This window comes from Nomascus leucogenys, chromosome 4, assembly GCF_006542625.1.
Source record: "Nomascus leucogenys isolate Asia chromosome 4, Asia_NLE_v1, whole genome shotgun sequence".
NCBI classification, from domain to species: Eukaryota; Metazoa; Chordata; class Mammalia; order Primates; family Hylobatidae; genus Nomascus; species Nomascus leucogenys.
The window spans coordinates 71,070,420-71,087,167 of record NC_044384.1 but is presented as its reverse complement, the minus strand read 5'-3'; the positions used below and the strand labels follow the sequence as shown (position 1 = coordinate 71,087,167).

General features: G+C 49.2%; 1 protein-coding gene and 1 pseudogene across 4 annotated transcripts in view; both read left to right on the top strand.

The window, feature by feature from the left end:
* Positions 1 to 9,408, top strand: part of LOC115834646 — a 21,555-nt pseudogene extending 12,147 nt beyond the window's left edge.
* Positions 8,964 to 16,748, top strand: part of MPPE1 (metallophosphoesterase 1) — a 24,122-nt gene continuing 16,337 nt past the window's right edge. Inside the window, exon 1 of one of the 4 annotated variants that reach the window (XM_030810778.1) lies at positions 8,964 to 9,008. The gene's annotated coding sequence lies outside the window, so the exon portion shown is untranslated. Of the gene's footprint in view, positions 9,009 to 9,709; positions 9,900 to 16,748 lie in introns of those variants that run through there. The other 3 variants (XM_030810780.1, XM_030810776.1, XM_030810779.1) reach the window with 3 other exon arrangements.

The following is a 16,748-nucleotide window of genomic DNA, read 5'->3' as shown; positions in this document are numbered from 1 at the left end:
TTCATTGTTTTTCTGATGATAGCTTTGTGCATCTTTGATGTCATTTCTTCTCAAGTGCTCCTCCTTAGGCAGGTTACTTCTCCTTAACACCTAGAAGGAGGCAGAGTTCCGGAGAGCTTCTGCAACTTCACCTAGTGTCTTGGCTCGTTTGGGCTCCTTTAACAAAATGCCATAAACTGGGTGGCTTAGAGACCACAGAAATTTATTTTTCACAGTTCTGGAGGCTGGGGAGCCTAAGATCAAGACTGGACTTGACAAATACAGACATTGGTAGATTCAGTGTCTCGTGAGGTCCTGCTTCCTGGTCCACACAGTGCCTTCCTGCTGTGTCCTCAGGTGGCGGTGGTGGAAAGATTAGGGAGCTCTCTGGGGCCTCTTTCATAAGGGCACTAATCCCATTTGTAAGGGCTCCACCATCATGACATGATCACCTCCCAAAAGCCCTTCTTCCTAATATCATCACACTGGTGATGAGATATCAACATGTGAATTGGGAGGAGTGAACACAAACATCAGACCACAGCACCTCGCAAACTTTTCTGTTGTTTTAATAAGTGTGCTAAAATAGGGAAGCTTGCCTCATGAAATTTCCCTTTTCTCACCTTTTTCTGCACTTTCTCTTTCTTACATTTCTCTAGTCGACATCATGCAAAATTCTCATTCCATCTTAAGAGTTTCCCTTCTGTGAGGGGTCTTAATCCCGGAAGGAAGGATTGCTCTAGGCTTTCAGGTCTCACCATGGGCCCCTTGCACTCACTCACTACTGCATGGGGCGAAATCCTTCCTGTTTTCAGCTGCTGTTCTCGCCACACTTTCCTGGGGGAACCTGATGCTATTTTTGGATTATCCTCTCTTCATGTCCACCACATGCTTTGTCATGCCCTTGTTTTTATCTGCTGACTTCACTCAGGTCTTGCAGCTGTCTGTGGTTCCTCCTCACCCCTCTTACATTTGGGGTTTGTGGGGATACCTTGTCAACTAGTTTTGTTCTTAACCTTGTTTAGGGATTCCTACTTTTGCCATTTAGTTGCTCGATCCATAGCACCTAATGAATAAATGGCTCTTCTTCCATGTTTATTAGAAAAGAAAAAGGAAAATTTTAATGAGTCATTTTCAATGATTTGAACTATGGAGTCTGTCTTGAACTAAGCACATGCATGCAAAATAAACACAGTAACTCTCCCAAGGAAGTTCTAACAACCAAGCTGCTTAAAAGAAATTACCCTGAAAAGTAACTAAATCAAGGCTCCATAAACCAGAATCTCTGACAACCTCATAGCACATCTTACTGTTTTCCACTCATTCCATACATTTTGATTGGGAATCAGTGACGTGCTGCATTCTACTAAATGCTATTGTGGTTATAAATAAGTATGAAGCTTGGCCCTTCTCTCAAAGAGTTTCAAATCTGGGATTGTATTAGACACAAGAGGTAGGAAGATAATTTGTAAATTATAATGATATAAAATGTATCAATCATTTAACATCTCAGTGCAGATTGACTATGATGTATCACGTGACAACCTCCCCACCCCACATAGTTCTCTGTAATTTATTTATTTATTTGAGACAGGGTCTCACTCTGATGCCCAGGCTGCAGTGCAGTGGCAAGATCTCAGCTCACTGAAGGCTTGACTTCCTTGGCTCAAGCAATCCTCCCACCTCAGCCTCTCAGGTAGCTGGAACTATAGGAGCATGCCACGAAGCCTGGCTAATTTTTTTTTTTTTTTGTATGTTTTTGTAGAGACGGGTTTTTGCCATGTTTTCCAGGCTGGTCTTGAACTCCTGGACTTAAAGGATCCTCCCACCTCAGCCTCCCAAAGTGCTGGGATTACAGGTGTGAGTCACTGTGACCAGCCTTCTGTGATCTGTAAGATCACAGTGCAAGCACTGCTCAGAGGGAAAGAAAATAGATGGAATAGGTAATACTTTCTTTCTTTTTTTTTTAAGATGGAGTCTCACACTGTTACCCGGGTTGGAGTGCAGTGGTGTGATCTCGGCTCACTGCAACCTCTGCCTCCCGAGTTCAAGCGATTCTCTTGCCTCAGCCTCCTGAGTAGCTGGGATTACAGGCTCCCGCCAACATGTCCAACTAATTTTTTGTATTTTTAATAGAGATGGGGGTTTCACCATGTTGGCCAGGCTGGTCTCGAACTCCTGACCTCGTGATTCACCTGCCTTGGCCTCCCAAAGTGCTGGGATTACAGGCATAAACCACTACGCCCAGCCTGGAGTAGATAATACTTTAAACCTTAGGATCATAATCTAAAACAGGGTCAGAAGGCCAGGCTTGGTGGCTCACGCCTGTAATCCCAGTACTTTCGGGGGCCAAGGTGGGTGGATCACCTGAGGTCAGGGGTTCAAGACCACCCTGGCCAACATGGTGAAACCCCATCTCTACTAAAAATACAGAAATTAGTGTGGTGGTGCGCGACTGTAGTACCAGTTACTTGGGAGGCTGAGGCAGGATAATCACTTGAACCTGGGAGGCAGAGGTTGCAGTGAGCTGAGATTGCGCCACTGCACTCCAGCCTGGGTGACAGAGCAAGACTCTGTCTCAAAATAAACAAACAATCAAACAGGAGACAGAACATTTATCTTTTTTTTTTTTCTTTTGAGATGGAGTCTCGCTGTGTCGCCCATGCTAGAGTGCAATGGCGCGATCTCGGCTCACTGCAACCTCCGCTTCCCGGGTTCACGTGATTCTCCTCCATCAGTTTCCCGAGTAGCTGAGATTACAAGCATGTGCCACCATGCCCAGCTAATATTTTTAGTAGAGATGGGGTTTCACCATGTTGGCCAGTCTGGTCTAGAACTCCTGACCTCAAGTGATCCACCTGCCTCAGCCTCCCAAAGTTTTGGGATTACAGGCGTGAGCCACAGGGCCTGGCCAGAAAACATTTATCTTAAGAAAAATATTGCAGCCGGGCATGGTGGCGCACACCTGTAATCCCAGTACTTTGGGAGGCTGAGGTGGGAGGATCACCCGAGGTCAGGAATTTGCAGGCCAGCCTGGCCAACATGGCAAAACCCTGTCTCTACTAAAAAATACAAAAATTTGCCAGGCATGGTGGCACATGCCTGTAGTCCCAGGTACTCGGGAGACTGAGGCAGGAGAATTGCTTGAACCCAGGAGGCAGATGTTGCAGTGAGCTGAGATTGGGCTACTGCACCCCAGCCTGGGTGACGGAGGGAGACTCAGTCTCAAAAAATAAAATAAAAGCAGAAGGAAAGCTCACTATCAAAAGGAAACTTCTAATAAACAATTTTATAAATAAAAGAATTCTTTTTTTTTTTTGACACAGTGTCTCACTCTGTAGCCTACGCTGGCAAAAGTGAAGGGATATCACAGACGTAATGAAGGCCCCTAATGAGTTGGTGTGAAGCCATTCAAAAGAGAGATGATCTTGGGTGAGTCTGATCTAATCACCTGCATCTGTTAACAGGGTCCAGAGGTCAGGGATGGAAGTTGGAGAAAGATGAGGCAGCAGCAGACACTTTCTCCTGTTGGCCTTAAAGAAGCAACCACCTGTGCTCGGGGAGGGTCACTGGGCTGAGATTGGTAGGTGGCTCTGGGAGTGAGGGCTTAAACCTATGACCACAAGGAACTGAATTCATCCCAAAGCCAGACAGGTGGAAGACGACTCAGAAGATGCAGATGCCAGTGCCACAGCCTGGTGAGCAGCTGGATTGCAGCTGGACCCGCTAAACCATGCCCCAGACTCCTGACCAGTGGGAGCTGCAAGGTAATGAATGTAGTTTTCTTTTTGTTTTTTGTTTTCTTTTTTTTTTAAATAAATGTGACTTTATTTAGTTACTTTGGAAACAAAACCCCCCAAATAATGCCTGAACCCAAAGGTACATAAAAATGGCCCAAAATAGTTTAAAATAGATTTGAACATCATTTGTAGTTTCTTCCTCATAACACGAGCGCTTTCAGCTGGACAGTAGATTACAAAGCATCTCCGATCATGGTAAGGCAGATCATCAATCTGTGGCTGCATCTGTAACTCCTCCTGGGAAAATAATCCTGTTGGAGTTGGGGGCTGTTCCCAGTTGTTTGGTCAGTTGGCCCAGGAAGGGGCAGTCCTGGAGCTGGTGGGTAGGGAGCCAGGCCCCACCTGTTTTTTGTTTTCTTGCGACAGAGTCTTGCTCTGTTGTCCAGGCTGGAGTGCAGTGGCGCTATCTCGGCTCACTGTAACCTCCACCTCCTGGGTTCAAGCGATTCTCCTGCCTTAGCCTCCAGGATAGCTGGGACTACAGGTGTGTGTCATTACACTGGGCTAATTTTTTATTATTTTTTTAAGCAGTGACGGTGTTTCGCCATGTTGGGTTTTGAGCTCCTGACCTTAGGTGACCCATCTACCTCGGCCTCCCAAAGTATTGGGATTACAGGCGTGAGCCACCACTTCTAGCCTTATTATTATTATTATTATTTTTGAGATAGAGTCTCGCTCTGTTGCCCAGGCTGGATTGCAGTAGCGCAATCTTGACTCACTGCAACCTCCTCCTCCTAGGCTCAAGTTTGCAGACAGGGCGGCCGGGCAGAGGCGCTCCTTACTTCCCAGACGGGGCGGCGGCCGGGCAGAGGCGCTCCTCACAACCCAGATGATGGGCGGCCAGGCAGAGGCGCTCCCCACATCCCAGATGGGGAGCCGGGCAGAGGCGCTCCTCACTTCCCAGACGATGGGCGGCCGGGCAGAGGCACTCCTCACATCCCAGATGGGGCGGCCGGGCAGAGGCGCTCCTCACTTCCCAGACGATGGGCGGCCGGGCAGAGGCGCTCCTCACTTCCCAGACGGGGCGGCCAGGCAGAGGCGCTCCTCACTTCCCAGAGGATGGGCAGCCAGGCAGAGACGCTCCTCACTTCTTCCCAGACGGGGTGGCCGGGCAGAGGCGCTCCTCACTTCCTAGACGGGGTGGCGGCCGGGCAGAGGCGCTCCTCACATCCCAGAGAGGGCGGCCGGGCAGAGACGCTCCTCACTTCCCAGACGGGGTGGCCGGGCAGAGATGCTCCTCACTTCCCAGACGGGGTGGCCGGGCAGAGGCGCTCCTCACTTTCCAGATGGGGCAGCCGGGCAGAGGCGCTCCTCACTTCCTAGACGGGGCGGCCGGGTAGAGGCGCTCCTCAGATCCCAGACAGGGCGGCGGGGCAGAGGCAGATGATGGGCGGCCGGGCAGAGGCGCACCTCACTTCGCAGATGATGGGTGGCCAGGCAGAGGCGCCCCTCATTTCCCAGATGGGGCGGCCGGGCAGAGGCGCCCCTCATTTCCCAGACGGGGCGGCCGGGCAGAGACGCCCCTCACTTCCTAGACGGGGTGGCGGCCGGGCAGAGGCGCTCCTCACATCCCAGACGATGGGCGGCCGGGCAGAGGCGCTCCTCACTTCCCAGATGGGGCGGCCGGGCAGAGGCGCTCCTCACATCCCAGACGATGGGCGGCCAGGCAGAGACGCTCCTCACTTCCTAGACGGGGCGGCAGCCGGGCAGAGGCTGCAATCCTAGCACCCTGGGAGGCCAAGGCAGGCGGCTGGGAGGCAGAGGCTGCAGCGAGCCAAGACCATGCCACCGCACTCCAGCCCGGGCAACACTGAGCACCAAGTGAGCGAGACTCCGTCTGCAGTCCCAGCACCTCGAGAGGCCGAGGCAGGCAGACCACTGGAGGTCAGGAGCTGGAGACCAGCCTGGGCAACATGGCGAAACCCCGCCTCCAGCCAAAGGACAAAAACCAGTCAGGGGTGCGCGCCCCGCAATCCCAGGTAGCCCGCAGGCCGAGGCAGGAGAATCACGGTGGTCTGCAGGGAGCCCAGTACACTCCAGCCTGGGCAACAGAGGGAAGAAAAGAGAAAGAAAGGGGAGAAAGGAAAGAAAGGGAGGGAAGGCAGGCAGGCAGGCAGGCAGGCGGGCGGGCGGCGGGCGCGGGCAGGCAGGCAGGCAGGCAGGCAAATGTTAGCATCTTAAAAGTCATGTCAATATGCAGATTTTGATAACAATCGGTCTAGATAAACTAATTCTAAAGTTAGGAATGGAGCCAGGCGTGGTGGCTCACACCTGTAATCCCAGCACTTTGGGAGGCCGAGGTGGGTGGATCACTTGAGGTCAGGAGTTCGAGACCAGCCTGGCCAACATGGCAAAACCCTGTCTCTACTAAAAATGCAAAAATTAGCTGGGTTCGGTGGCGGGCGCCTGTAATCCGGCCACTCGGGAAGCTGAGGCAGGAGCATGGCTTGAACCCAGGAAGCAGAGGTTGCAGTGAGCCGAGAATGAGCCACTGCATTCCAGTCTGGGTGACAAAGTAAGACTCTGTCTCAAAAATAAATAAATAAATAAAGTCAGGAATAGGTCATGCCATGCTTTAATAATATCTGTGACTTCGAAAATTAACATTATTTTACTAACCATATTCAACAATGCTTTTTAAAAACGGATTTATGACATTTAATTCTTTTGGAAATTAAAATGCATTGTATAATTCTATGGTTGGTCAGATTACACTTCAGGTGTAAATGAATTACTTTAAAAATGTATTTCTTAGGTTTATGTTTTATGGACTTAATAAATATTTTATTACAATTTTTTTTTTTTTTTTTTTTTTAGACAGAATCTCACTCTGTCACCCAGGCTGGAGTGCAGTGGCACGATCTCGGCTCACTGCAACCTCCGCCTCCTGGGTTCAAGTGATTCTCTTGCCTCAGCCTCCTGAGTAGCCGGGAATAGAGATGCATGCCACCACTCCTGGCTAATTTCTGTATTTTTAGTAAAGCCGGGGTTTCACCATATTGGCCAGGCTGATCTCGAACTCCTGACCTTGTGATCTGCCCTCCTCGGCCTCCCAAAGTGCTGGGATTACAGGCATAAGCCACTGCACCCGGCTGAAAAAAATCTTAAACTTAAAAAAACATAGAGAGAAATATAGCAAATGCTTGTATTAGTTTTCTACGGCTGCTGTAACAAATTACTACCGCTTTAGTGACCTAAAACAACCCAAATTTACTACTCTACAAGTCCTGTAGGTCAGGAGCCCACACGGGTCTCAATGGGCTAAAATTCAGGTGATAGCAGGACACCTGAGCATCTGCAGGATCATTCATTCCTTGCCTTTTCCACCCTTGAGAGGCCACCTGTGGCATTCCTGGGCTTGTGGCCTCTTCCTCCATCTGCGGAGTCAGCACCAGCGGCCACATCCTTGTCCGATTGAATCTCTCTGAACTTCCTTCCATTGTTACGTCTCTTTCCGATTCTCATTTGCAGGTAAAGGTTCTCGGAAGGACCCAATGAGACTAGGCTCACTGGGATAATCCAGGATCATCTCCCATCTCAAGGTTCTTCATCGCATACTTGCAAAGCCCCTTTTGCCATGTCAGGTAACTTGTTCACAGGTTCGAAGATTAGAATGTGGACATGTTTGGGGGGCATAATTAGGCCTGGCACAATGCCCATGTACCCATCTCCTTGCTTAAACATTAAACACTTTGCCAATATTGTTTCTCCTGTCTCTCACTTTGTTCTCTAAAAAACTCCAGGAATTGGTTATTAAATTTTATTAAAGCCAATCCCAGAAACAATATAATTTGCCTGTAAATATGTTAATATGTTTCTCTGAGGACTTTAAAAATCATAGCCACTATGGTATTATCGTAATAAAATTCCCTGTAATTATTTAATGTCACCTAACATTCAGTCCATGTTTAAGTTTCCCAAATTTTTTTTTTTTTTTTTGAGATGGAGTCTCACTCTGTCGCCCAGGCTGGAGTGCAGTGGCGTGATGTGGGCTCACTGCAAGCTCTGCCTCCCGGGTTCACGCCATTCTCCTGCCTCAACCTCTCCGAGTAGCTGGGACTACAGGCACCCGCCACTACGCCCGGCTAATTTTTTGTATTTTTTTTTAGTAGAGACGGGGTTTCACCGTGTTAGCCAGGATGGTCTCGATTTCCTGACCTCGTGATCTGCCCGCCTCAGCCTCCCAAAGTGCTGGGATTACAGGCGAGAACCACCGTGCCTGGCCCCCAATGTTTTTAAAAATGCCATTTATTTATGTAAAAGTTTGTTTGTCTTAATCATGACCCAAACAAGGTCCACAAATTGCATTTGGCTAATGTGTCTCTCAAGCTCCCCCCACCCTCTTTTTTTTAAAGACACGGGGGGTCTGGCTGTGTTGCCCAGCCTGGAGTGCAGTGGCTATTCACAGCTGTGATCATAGCTCACTACAGCCTTGAACTCTGGCCTTAAGCAATCCTCCCACTTCAGCCTCTGAACATTTATTTTTGAATAAAGAAATTGGGTCATTTGGTTTGTAGAATTTCCCACATTCTGGATTTGGCAGATTACTTCCTGGTGGTATAATCTAACGGGTTCATTTGGCCCCGGTATTTCCTTTAGCCTGTGATTAGAGTTACAAGCTTAACTGGTTCTAGTTTCCCTTTCTTTGTTAGTCAGAGAAAGAGGTGAGGTTGCAAACAATCCACGGTATATCAGTGTGTTTATGGAATCAGGCTGTCCCAGTTTCGATTATGTCAAAGTTGTTCACCTGATCATATCTGAAGATATTACAATATTCTTAATAATAATAACCATTTACCGCATGCTTATTGTATACCAGGCATTTTGCTGCCTGTGTCCTATATAATTCCTCATACCACATCTCCGTGTATTAACCACACTCATAGATTTGTGAAAATGTACCACAATTGACTGGTTGGAAGGCTCTATGTGGATTATTACTCTGAGCATGTTTACTTCTTGAAATATGGAATAATGGCTCCTGCTTTTAATATACAGGCTTATTTTGAGGATTTTTTGAACGGATGTGAGAGCAGTTAGAAAACTGGAACACGCCGTGCTACACCATTAAAATTAGTAACATCAGTGAGAAAAAAGCAAGTGCATAATAAATATTACAGTTATCCTGATTGTCTCCTTTATTCATCACACACTTCCTAAGCACATCTCTGGAGGGCACTTTCCAAGGCTCCGGGGGAGCCGGAGAGGAAAGAGGCGCAGCCAGGCCTGGTGGGTCCCGGAGGGGCAGCGCGGCGCGGGAGGGGAACGGGGAGGCACGCTCTGGCTGCCACCGCACGCGGAGCCCGGGAGCGGCTCCGGGGCTGTCAGCTGCCCGCCTGGCTCCTCCAAGGCCTGGAGCTCGGACGCGGGCTCTGGGGACTTCTGGGGCGGGGACGCCGGCTCGTGGGGAGCAGTGGCCGCCCCCGGCCGCCGCGGTGGCTGTGCTCAGAAGCCGGCCCTGGCGTCAGGAGGCTGGGCGCGCGGCGCGGGGTGCGAGTTCCCCTGCCCGCCTGTGCGCCCCGCAACGGGCCTTTCCTGGGCCCTAACGACAGCTAGCCCGTGCGTCGCCCTCGCAGCTCTCCTGTGTCCCCAAAATGCCTTTCCCGCGCCCCCCGCCCTTCAGCGGTGACTGCCCAGGGGGCTCTGTAACGCGACACTCGGACTGCCGAGCATGCCAGGCACTTCGGGGAGGGCGCTAGGGGCCAGGACGCGGCCGCCTAGCGTAGACTCCGGCCTTTACTCCGAATTGCGCACGGAGCCCCAGCTGGGGTTGTCCACTCTGGGGATCACAGGCCGCGGAGCCCCGGGAGCCATCCGCCGGGCCCTTTCAGACAGCCCGCTTCCGCAGCCGGCCGTGGGACGCCGGCGCCGGGAGGACGAAGCGGCTCCGGGAAGACTCGGGCTTTCCCACCCGCCTGAGGTCGCCGGGGCGGGGCTTTAGGTGACAGGCCCGCGCGCTACCGCGGAAACAGGAAGTTAGCTGGGTGCGCGCCGGCTCGGACTGCAGTTCCCGGGTCTCTCGGCCACCGAAGCCGCCCTTCCCTGGTGAAAGGGCTCCTGCACCGCCCGCTGCTCCCCATCTGCCTGGCGTTGTGCGCAGAGCTGCAAAACATGGCTGTTGTATGTATTCTTGCGCCTGTGTGACAACATTTAAACTTCTAAAAACGGAACCTCCTTCCGCTTTAGGATTGCAAGTTAACCTAGGAAAAACAGCATTCTGCAAATTATTTGCTGGAAAATCTCGATGGCTTAAGGCCCATGTATTATTTTGCAGGGGTCTCTCACTCGTTTACTGGTGTAGATTTTTAAAAAATCCATCTTATCAAAAAATACCGTTTAAGGTGAAAAATTTCAAATGCAAGTCGCCATTGATGAGATTGCAATTAATATATTTAAGATAGTGAATTAGAGAAAAACTACAGGTCAGTGCATATTAAGTATGTTTTTCATATTTTAGGGGGATTAGATTTTTAGCGATAACTTTGAAGTTAAAAATTAAAAGATAGGTTGGCCAGGCGCGGTGGCTCGCGCTTGTAATCCCAGCACTTTGGGAGGCCGAGGCGGGCGGATCACGAGGTCAGGAGATTGAGACCACGGTGAAACCCCGTCTCTACTAAAAACACACACAAAAAATTAGCCGGGCGTGGTGGCGGGCGCCTGTACTCCCAGCTACTCGGAGAGGCTGAGGCAGGAGAATGGCGTGAACCCGGGAGGCGGAGCTTGCAGTGAGCCGAGATCGCGCCACTGCACTTCAGCCTGGGTGACAGAGCAAGACTCTGTCTCAAAAAAAAAAAATTAAAAGATAGGCTGGATGCGGTGGCTCAGGCCTGTAATTCCAGCACTCTGGGAGGCTGAAGGGGGAGCATGGCTTGATCCCAGAAGTGCGAGACCAGCCTCGGCAACATAGCAAGACCCCCGCCCCCACCATAACAACAAAAGTACCAAAAAAAAAAAACAAAAACCAGGTGTAGTGGCACGCACCTGAAGTCCCTGCTACTTGAGAAGTTGTGGGGGAAAGGATCGCTTGGGCGCAGGAGTTTGGGGCTGCAGCGAGCTGTGACGCAGCCTGCGGTTGACAAAAAGTCAAACTCTGTAAAATATTTGAAGGGATTTATTCTGAGCCAAATATGAGTGACCATGGCTGGTGACACAGACATTTGGAGACCCTGAGAACATGTATCGAAGGTGGTCGGGGCCCAGTGTGGTTTTATATATTTTAGGGGAGCCATGAGTCATCAGTCAAATACATGTAAGATTAAGATGTACATTGGTTCGGTCCATAAAGGTATGACAGCTGAGGAGGTGGGTAGGTCGGGGGCTTCCGGGTTATAGGTAGATTGAAAATTTTCTGATTGGCATTTGGTTGAAAGATTTATTATCAATGGAAAGGAATGTCTGGGTTACAATAAGATGCTGTGGAGACTGAAGTTTTATCATGCAGATGAAGCCTCCAAGTAAGTTAAGTGTCCAGCATGTTAAATGCTGGTCTGCTTTTCCTGAATTCCAAAAGGGAGGAGGACAAAACGTGTCAAGTTCCACCCCCGCTTCCCATCATGGCCTAAACAAGTTTTGCTTAAAACAACCTAAAACAAGGTTAACTCTGGAATGCCCTTGGTGGGGTGAATGCAGATGGTTGAGGAGCCTTAGGATTTCATTTTTGATTTACATTGGGCCGTGGAGTGAGACCCTATCTCTAAAAAAAAAAATAAAAATAAAATAAATAAATAAATACAAATTGAAAAGTTCAAAGATAATTTTTTTTTTTTTCTTTTTTGAGACAGAGTTTCGCTCTTGTTGCCCAGGCTGGAGTGCAATGGCGCAATCTCGGCTCACCACAACCTCTGCCTCCCCCGTTCAAGTGATTCTCCTGCCTCAGCCTCCCGAGTAGCTGGGATTACAGGCATGCGCCACCACCCTGGCTAATTTTGTATTTTTAGTAGAGACGGGGTTTCTCCATGTTGGTCAGACTGGTCTTGATCCTCCTAGCCTCAAGGGATCTCCCTGCCTCCACCTCCCAAAGTGCTGGGATTACAGGGTGTGAGCCACCTGCCCAAAAGGTGTTCCGTTTAAGGAGCTGCTGTCAAAAGTTTTCTAAATAGGTTTTTGTTCTGTTATCTTTTTTTTTTTCTTCTTTTTTTTTTGAGATGGAGTCTTGCTCTGTCGCCTAGACTGGAGTGCTATGGTGAGATCTCGGCTCACTGCAACCTCCACCTCCTGGGTTAAAGTGATTCTTGTGCCTCCACCTCCCAAGTAGCTGAGATTACACGCTCACTCAACCACACCCGGCTAATTTTTGTATTAAATATTTTTAGTAGCGATGGGGTTTCACCCTGTTGGCTAGGCTGGTCTTGAACTCCTGGCCTCAAATGATCCACCTGCCTTTGTCTCCCAAAGTGCTGGGATTACAGGCATGAGCCACCATGCCCTGCACAGCCACTCTTACCTTTTAAAAAATGATCATGTTGGGCTGGGTGCAGTGGCTCATGCCTGTAATCTCAGTATTTTGGGAGGCCGAGGCCAGTGGATCACTTGAGCCCAGGAGTTTGCGACCAGCGTAAGCGACATGGTGAAACCCTGTCTCTACAAAAAATGCAAAAATTAGTGAGGTGTGGTGGCACATGCTCACCTGTAATCCCAGCTGCTCCAGAGGCTGCAGTGGGAGGATTGCTTGAGTCCAGGAGGCGGAGGTTGCACTGAGCTGGGATCACACCACTGTACTCCAGCGTGGGTGACAGGGCGAGACCTTGTCTCAAAAAAAAAAAAAAAAGATTATGTTATACCAGATAGCTGCTTCACATGGTTCTCAGGGTATTCTCAGGAAAATATGTAACAGTGCCAGCCAGCTTGCTTGCTCTCTCTTTCTCTGTCCTGTTTCCTCCCCCAACCCCTTCTGCTCTTCTCTCCTTTTCTACTATCCTCCTTCTTTCTTTCCTTTGAAGTCTTCCTCTGGTTGAATGGCTCTGTGTAGGATATTTTAAATTCCCTTTTGGAAAAAAGAATGTTAGGGGTAGAAGGTATTCGATTTACAGGTGGCAAATCCATACAGATCTGCAGCAACCTCAATTCTTGCCTCCTCAGAAGAAATAATTCCACTGAGGGGCATAAGGCAGAAAAAGAGACTGAGGCAAGTTTCTGAGCAGGAGTGAATGTTATTAAAAAGCTTTAGAGCAGGAAAGAAAGAAAAGTACATTTGGAAGAGACCTGAGAGGGCAATGTGAAGGTCAAGTGCAGTGTTTTTGTTTGTTTGTTTTTGTTTTTGTTTTTTTTGAGACGGAGTCTTGCTCTGTGGCCCAGGCTGGAGTGCAGTGGCACGATTTCTGCTCACTGCAAGCTCCGCCTCCTGGGTTCACACCATTCTCCTGCCTCAGCCTCCCGAGTAGCTGGGACTACAGGCGCCCGCCACCACGCCTGGCTAATTTTTTGTATTTTTAGTAGAGACGGGGTTTCACCGTGTTAGCCAGGATGGTCTCGATCTCCTAACCTTGTGATCCGCCCGCCTCGGCCTCCCAAAGTGCTGGGATTACAGGCGTGAGCCACTGTGCCCAGCCAAGTGCAGTGTTTAACCATAATCCTAGGACTTTATAGGCTGACCCACTTCTGGCGTCTTGCACCCCTTCCCCATGATTCTTCCCTTAGGGTGGGCTGCCTGCATGTGCAGTGCCCTTCTTACGCTTGGGAGGTGAGCATGAGCAGTGTGTTTAGGAAGTTGTACGCATGTCTATCTGTGGCTTTCTTTTTCCTGTGGAGTGCCCCCAGAAGGTCATACTCTGCCATTTTGTCTCCTGATGTGTATGCCCAGGAAGTTGCCCCTCCCTGGCATCTGCGTTTAGTTAACATTTTAATGTGGCAGCTGTGGACCCTCAGGAGCTTGTCTCTCCCTGGCGCTGGCTGCTAAATGATCGTTTTTAGAGAGGCAATATGTTAACTGTTGAATGGGCACCTGGTGATCACCTGACATTCCTGGTGGGTGGGAAGAGCCCTCACCTGCCCCGCTCATGCCTGCCTATCTGTAACAAGAACACAGAAGTTTGAGGGAAGCGCCAGAACTCCCCTCTAACCTGGTTTGTTTGCAGTAAGGTCACTTATCTGCAAGGAGTAAGAGGCCATGCTGAGTGAGCTCAGTGAGGAGTTGGGGCAGGGAGAGCCCAGGTTGCGTGAAGTGCAAACCCACAGGCTGTCTCTATGTCCTCTGTCCTGCTCTCTTCATCCAGGGAAGCTGGAGGCCTGCAGTTGTGCGTCCTGTCCTGCCCTGAGCCCCACTTCGGGCTGTCAGCCAGCCTTGTCTCCAGCCTGCTCACAGCTCACTGATGCTTTTTGCATCTCTTAGTCATAACTGCTCAAACAAGGCTCACTCTGATGAAAAGAAGGGGGTGTAGAAGAGCAATTACCAAGTTGTCATTCTGGTATTTCATCCGGGGAAACCAGAAACCTACCAAACAGCAAGGGTGTGCATACTGGAAGACTCCTCAGCCCGCCCCAGAAGCTCAGCATTCCTTCCCTCTCAACTAGTTCTGTACAGCTGGAGGAAACATACGGTGTTAGAAAGTTTCAACTGTGGTTTTGGGTTTAGCTTTTAGGATTTTAGGAGATTCTAGGCCTTTTGAAAGAAAAATGAGATATAAAGATCAAATGGTTGCCTTTGACATATTTGATTTAATCAAAACAAAGGAAATTGCCTGGCGTTAAGGAACCTGTTATTTATCCCTTAGAGGCTCTCCAGCAGAGAACCCAGGCCCTTCACCATACTGGTGCATGGTTCCTGCCACTTGTGCAGTCCATTCCGAAGTTTCTTACAGATGAGGTGGGTGACTGCAAACAGGCACTGCTGCTTCTCCTCTGTGTCAGAGTAAGCACGGGCAGCACAGGGTGGCTGCACATCCTGAATTGTCTGGGACAGTCCTGGTTTACACCATTGCCTTGTTTTAATTTTTATTAGTGACATTTTTCACTCAAAGCTGTTCCCAGTTGGAAGATAAAGGTATGTGGTGACTGCGATTATGCGGCATGTGTGGTTTGCCTTAGAGAAAAGAGAGGTGACAAAAGTTCTAAGTGAAGAAGATAAAGTACAGCTTGACCAGCTGATAAAGATGTTGTGGGGTTTTGGAGGAGAATTTCAGCAAGAGCAGTTGACTCCAGATGATACGCAAGGCTGCTTTTGACCTCTCTGTCTGAAAGGACTTACTTAAAATCCAGTATTTGTTTGCTGTTCCCCCTTTATTTATTTATTTTGAGATGGAGTCTCACTCTGTTGCCCAGGGTGGAGTGCAGTGGCACGATCTCGGCTCACTGCAACCTCCGCCTCCTGGATTCAAGCGATTCTCCTGCCTCAGCCTCCCTAGTAGCTGGGATTACAGGCATGCACCACCACGCCTGCCTAATTTTTGTATTTAGTAGAGATGAGGTTTCACCACATTGGCCAGGTTGGTCTTGAACTCCTGACCTCAGGTGATCCACCTGCCTTGGCCTCCCAAAGTGCTGGGATTACGGGTGTGAGCCACTGTGCCAGGCCAGCTGTTCCCTTTTAAATTAAGTACTTAGGCTGGGCACAGTGGCTCACGCCTATAATCCTAGTACTTTGGGAGGCTGAGGCGGGTGGATCACCTGAGGCCAGGAGTTCGATACCAGTCTGGCCAATGTGGTGAAACTCCATCTCTACTAATAATATGAAAATTAACTGGGTGTGGTGGTGCACGTCTGTAGTCTCAGCTACTCGGGAGGCTCAGGCAGGAGGATTGCTTGAGCCCAGGAGGTGGAGGTTGTAGTGAGCTGAGAGCACACCACTGCACTCCAGCCTGGGTGATGGGAGAGAAACTCTGTCTCAAAAAAATAAAAATAAATAAATAAATAAATCAAGACTTAATATAGGTAATGCCATTCTAATGAAACAGAGGAATGACAGTCCCCAGTGGAAGGGCTGTCCATTTCACCATTTCCTACCCTTTCATCTTCTGAAAAGCCAGAAATAGTAATTAATACTTAATAGTACCACATACCCATTGCCAATGCTCCATTAGAATACTTATGAGAAGATTTCTTCATTTATCAGTTTCTGAAGGTATTGCCAATTTTTCAGTTAGGTTTTAAACTTTTGATAATGGCTCAAAGTACATTTTCACACCTATTTATTTTTCTTTTTCTTACTTTTTTTTTTTTTTTTAATGAGGCGGAGTCTCACTCTGTCACCCAGGCTGGAGTGCAGTGGCGCGATCTCGGCTCACTGCAAGCTCTGCCTCCCGGGTTCACGCCATTCTCCTGCCTCATCCTCCCGAGTAGCTGGGACTATAGGTGCCCGCCGCCATGCCTGGCTAATTTTTTGTATTTTTTAGTAGAGACGGGGTTTCACTGTGTTAGCCAGGATGGTCTCGATCTCCTGACCTCGTGATCTGCCCGCCTCGGCCTCCCAAAGTGTTGGAATTACAGGCGTGAGCCACTGCGCCTAGCTTATTTTTCTTTAGGTAAGGTTTAAAGGTTTTTCATGTCTTAATGGTTGCTTATAGACACCACTGTAAAACAAGCTAGGGACTCTTATAGGGAATGGGGGTTATTTTATTTTATTTTTTTGAGACGGAGTTTCGCTCTTGTTACCCAGATGGCGTGATCTCAGCTCACTGCAACCTCTACCTCCTGGGTTTAAGTGATTCTTCTGCCTCAGCCTCCCGAGTAGATGGGACTACAGACGCCCACCACCACACCTGGCTAATTTTTGTTTTTGTTGTTTTTTCGAGACGGAGTCTCTCTGTCACCGAGGCTGCAGTGCAATGGCGCAATCTTGGCCCGCTGCAACCTTCGCCTCTCAGGTTCAAGCGATTCTCTTGCCCTCAGCCTCCTGAGTAGCTAGGATTACAGGTGCACACCATCACCCCGGCTAATTTTTGTACTTTTAGTAGAGATGGGGTTTTGCCAGGTTGGCCAGGCTAGTCTCAAACTCCTGACGTCAGGTGATCTGCCTGCCTTGGCCTCCCAAAGTGC